The following is a 5,363-nucleotide window of genomic DNA, read 5'->3' as shown; positions in this document are numbered from 1 at the left end:
CAACCGTCGGATTAGCAAAGGCTGTCGCGATGTCAGCGAGGAGCTTCTAGTTTGTGGCTTGCAATTTATGTATCTGCTGAAAATCAAGCCACGTTCCTCTACAGTCATATCCAAGAATTTATTTCAATATTATTACTCTGTTTCCTCCATCAAATAATTATCACTGATTTCCAGAGGAAATATTGAATGCTAAAGGAATCCTTGCGTTTCTTCTTTCAGAATCCCTGTCCAGCAGTGTCAAGAGAAGAAACATGATCCCCTGGGGGGAACAACGGTGTCGCAAAAAGTCCGGAAGTGAAAGAAAACAGTGAAAGCCGAATTGCAAACAGAGAAGAAACGTCTCGAGAGTCCCTGGGCTTATTGTCTCTGCAATTTCAGAGAGGCTACCTACCGTTCCATGTGCAGATTCTGCACGCTCCTCTCAGGAACACACGTGTTCGCCATCAGCTGGCCCAAGTGGTTGTTTGACCTTTGTTTCTTCTTCTTCTTCAACCCTTTCTGCTCAGTCTGTTACTGTGACAATTGTTGCCATTTATTTGTCCATCATCAGAAATTTTATTGATTATGTATTTCTTCATTTTCAGATATATCTGTGCTATAATTTTCAAGGAAATGGAATCGAAGGAAAAAATAAGAGGGAATTTCTCGAATCAACGTCTTCGAGGGGGTATTAGACCCACGTGAGTATCGTGGACCCCGATGTCGAGGCTGTGGCTTGGAAAAAAAGGGCCTCACGGGTTGTCGTGGTCTGGTAGGGCCTCTAGATTCCTCAGTGGGGGTCGTCCGGACGCCTCTTTCATTTTTCTCTCAATCCCCAAGGATCCATTGTCGTTTTTTCCCTTCCAGTTTGTAATACTGAAGAGACTTGTATAATTTGTTCAAAGTTTTCATTAAAACCAAAGAATTTTATTTCTTCTTTTAGGTGAAAGTTAAGAAGAAATGTACATATGTAATTAGAAGTTTCATGGTTTGCTGAAATTCTTCAGAACCCTTGGGTCATTTGGAAGGACCTTGAAACATTAAGGGATGCACACGTGCGTTCCGTTTTCTCTTCATTGTTCTGCGGAGGAAGCTGGACAGTGGAGTTTACCGTGGAGCCCTTGGAACACCCGGGACGTGTTTAAGTAATTAGAAAGCTGAGGATTCTTAAACTGGACTTCAGTTTTGGACCTCATGTAGGGCGACAATAACATAAGAATAAAGAAGAAATGTGAAGACTGTCGGTGTTGGGTTTTTTTGTTAGTATGAATGGAAGATTTCAGAGAAGTAATATTAAAAAAAAATTTAAAAAAAGGAAAATACATTCAGATTTGAAAAATTCCATAAAATAACAGAAGAAGAATATAATAAAATATACTAAATTAAAATAATTCTATTAAAAGCTAGTATACCAAAGTAGAAAAGAAGAAGTTGAAAGCCAAGCTACTAATTACCAGTGAGATTTGGATCTCTCAAGGCATCACGTTTTTCTGGAAGAGTTGAATTTGGCATTTCTTCACTTGTGAAGGAAGAAGAAAAAAATTAAAAGATAGCATACCAAAGTAGAATAGAAAAAGAAGAAAACGAGTTTAAGAAACTTGAAACTGATGAACAATTTTGAAGGGCAAGCTACTAATTACCAAGATTTGGATGGGTGGATGCGGTGAAGTCATTTTGGAGGTTCTGGACGCAGCGGTGTTCGGGTCAAAGGTTGAGCCCCTCGAATCTAAATGATCCTGCTTCTTAGAACAAGAGAATCGTCAGGACACGCGACACTTCCCGATTCGAAGGAAGCGTGCCTGTTTCATAGTTTTTCTTCTCTATGGAACCCCGTGGTTCTGAAGGACCACCAGAATCATCTCGATGATAGATTCATCGTTGCTGTTTCAGTAGGTTCTATACATGCTACCAACTGATACAATTTGTAAAAACTTGCTGGTGATGATAAATCATCCAGTGGAATATGATTTTTCAAGCAGAAGTAATTAAAATCATGAAATGAATCTTCATGTTTGATAAATTGTATTTCTTCTTTAGATATAAAAATAAAAGTAATAATGAAGAAAAGGAATTGAGGTATTTTAATTTCATTTATAGTGAGATGGGAGGAGAGCCATAGGGAGGGAGACGCCATTTTACTTGAGATCCCCCTTTATTCAGCGTTGGCCAATCGCTGGGAGAGAAGGTTCACCTGTGCAGGTGTTTCAGGAGTTCCATTGGATGGTGAGAAACAGGTATGGGGCAGGTGATACACAGCTTCAATGGACGTCTCTGCTTCAAGATGAATTCTTTCTAACACTTTCTCATTTAGGAATTTGCAAAAGATCCATTTTACCAAAGAAGAAAATTCATTTTGATGCGAAGAGAAATGGTATTTGAGGAAATTAACATGGATAGCTGCTTTTTTCTTATTGGAAGCTAAGAATAGAGGAAGGACAGTTGTGACCAGGTGTGACAGACGCTTGCACTTGCTTTCGTGACGGTGCATCACCTCATGCGTGCTACCGACTGCTCCGTTTCGTCGAGACAGCTGTTCTCTGATGTCGCTCCTCCCTGCAGTTAGACAGGGCACCATTACAATGTTGCTGGGTCTATCATTCAACCAGTAACTAGTTGCAGAACACAATTTAGCTTCAATTGTTTTCCTATTTTTATATATTCTTCTTTTCTTCTTATCTACTCTATCTTTTATTTTCTTCCATTCTGAATGAAATTCCATCAATTTTTTTTTCTATTTTTATATATTCTTCTTTTCTTCTCATCTACTTTATCTTTTATCTTCTTCCATCAATTTTTGTTCCTATTTTTATATATTCTTCTTTTCTTCTTATTTACTCTGTGGGAATAAATCAATATAGTATATTAAATCTAATATTAGTATAGATAGATAATAATATTACTAAATAGATACATTGGTCTGTGGGAAGGAAATCTTTTATTTTCTTCCATTCTGAATGAAATTCCATCAATTTTTTTTTCTATTTTTATATATTCTTCTTTTCTTCTCATCTACTTTATCTTTTATTTTCTTCCATCAATTTTTGTTCCTATTTTTATATATTCTTCTTTTCTTCTTATATACTCTGTGGGAATAAATCAATATAGTATATTAAATCTAATATTAGTATAGATAGATAATAATATTACTAAATAGATACATTGGTCTGTGGGAAGGAAATCTTTTATTTTCTTCCATTCTGAATGAAATTCCATCAATTTTTTTTTCTATTTTTATATATTCTTCTTTTCTTCTCATCTACTTTATCTTTTATTTTCTTCCATCAATTTTTGTTCCTATTTTGATATATTCTTCTTTTCTTCTTATCTACTCTGTGGGAATAAATCAATATAGTATATTAAATCTAATATTAGTATAGATAGATAATAATATTATTAAATAGATACATTGGTCTGTGGGAAGGAAATCTTTTATTTTCTTCCATTCTGAATGGAATTCCACCAATTGTTTTTCCTATTTTTATATATTCTTCTTTTCTTCTCATCTACTTTATCTTTTATTTTTTTCCATCAATTTTTTTTTCCAATTTTTATATATTCTTCTTTTCTTCACATCTATTTTATCTTTTATTTTCTTCCATCAATTTTTGTTTCTATTTTTATATATTCTTCTTTTCTTCTTATCTACTCTGTGGGAAGGAAATCTTTTATTTTCTTCCATACTGAATGGAATACCATCAATTTTTTTTCCTATTTTTATATATTCTTCTTTTCTTCTCATCTTGAATGGAATTCCTTTAATTTTATTTTCCTATTTGTATATATTCTTCTTTTCTTCTCATCTACTGTATCTTCTATTTCCTTCCTTCATGAATGTATAGAAAACTGTTGACTGATTTTTCTTCTTTTTCTCCAGGCTCCTCCCTCGATCACATCCTTCGTTTTTCAAACTTCACAATCGTACACGCATCGCGTACCGTCGTTCGACTGCAGTCACGCTAAATGCACCGTGCCACGGATGTGTAACGAGAGACGGTCGCTCCTCCTTTTCTTCTTTCCTCGTTTTTTCTTTTTCTTCTTCTTTTTTCCATGAAAGGCCAGGGTCCGTGGCGCTGCTTTGAAATTGGCACGCGGGATGATTTTAGCTATTCGAAGCCGTGGAAGAGGAAGAGGAGAACGTCGCCTGCGAGCCGCTGGCGCCAACGCGACAAAAACCTTTCATAATCAACCGTGTCTCCCCTCGTTTCGGCCGCCCCCTTTTTCTCAACCTCGATAACTCCAAAATCCTCCTTCTACTTCTCTCCCTCGAAGGACTGAAGAAATCAGAATAACAGAAACCGTGGACTCCAGTTTTCTTCAATGAACCTTCTAAGAAGCAACGACCCTCGTCCTTTGTCAGAACCTCTAGTAAAGGACCTCCTGAAACCTAAAACAGAAAGAAGTATGCCTGAATGAATGACTTTTGACCGTGTAGAAATCCTGAAGGACATGGTAAATCTTTTAACCATTGCTTTTAACAACCTTATTTGTCTTCGTTCAATCTATTTCTATATCTTCTGTTAATTTTTAGGTGCCACGGTAATCCTCGACTCATTAAACGCGATGAATATATTATACACAAGTGACAAGGATGGATTGCCAAAGAAAATAAGGAAGCGGTACAGCACTTGGTCCAAAGGCTCATATGGAAAGGATTACAGTGAGAATAGGTTTCATCTAGATTTTTCTTGGCCAACACCTTAAAAATAACGCCTACGTTCACGTGTGTCATAGAGAAAACACGGTTAGAGGGTTAAGAACGAGGAAGAAATTCTCTTCATTAACACATACTTCATCAGCAGCTGTTAATGAATCACGTGTTCATATATCAGCCTGAACGACTGTTGCCTCGTGTTTTTCCAAGGCTACTGATTTATACGAGGAAACTCATCGTCGCTAGACATTTTCGATGTTCAAATAACAAGGGACTCCGAAGAAGCAACCCTTTCTTCGCGAAGAGAAGAAAACTGTCTCCCCCTTTTTTTTTTCTTTAAAGAAGAAACTCCAGTACTTTAGGTCACTTTTATTATTTAATATTCTCTTATCTTAATGCACGAAGCTAAACTTTTTATCCAATCCAAGTTGGTCGTGGAGGATTTTAATTAGAGTGAAGAGAAAGCGTCCGGGCGACCGGTCCGAAAAAGATAAATCGGGACGAGTCGAGGGCGGCCATGGAACCTGGATAATTTACGAGTGTCGCGGGGGCGGTAGACAACCCCGAGGAATTCTCCGGGCTACCCTTACCGGAAGCACGCTGTGAAACCGAGGGCGTCTGCACCTTCGGAGGCGCCGCCCCTCCGCGACTGCGTATCGTCCCAGAAGAGACGGACAACCCTATTTGATGAGAAATTGAAGAAAACAGAAAATAAAGAGAAAAAGGGGTAAAT

General features: G+C 37.3%; 1 long non-coding RNA gene across 1 annotated transcript; it reads left to right on the top strand.

Moving 5' to 3' along the window:
- Positions 1-4,146: 4,146 nt before the first annotated feature.
- Positions 4,147-5,030, top strand: LOC117608811 (uncharacterized). The gene is made up of 3 exons (XR_004582427.2): positions 4,147-4,428; positions 4,508-4,636; positions 4,711-5,030. It is a non-coding gene; the product is annotated as an uncharacterized LOC117608811 (long non-coding RNA).
- Positions 5,031-5,363: the final 333 nt, after the last annotated feature.

The sequence above is a fragment of the Osmia lignaria genome, chromosome 8 (genome assembly GCF_051020975.1).
Source record: "Osmia lignaria lignaria isolate PbOS001 chromosome 8, iyOsmLign1, whole genome shotgun sequence".
In the NCBI taxonomy this organism is placed as follows: Eukaryota; Metazoa; Arthropoda; class Insecta; order Hymenoptera; family Megachilidae; genus Osmia; species Osmia lignaria.
Note: the sequence above shows the minus strand (reverse complement) of the source record. Positions and strands in the feature narration are given on the sequence as shown.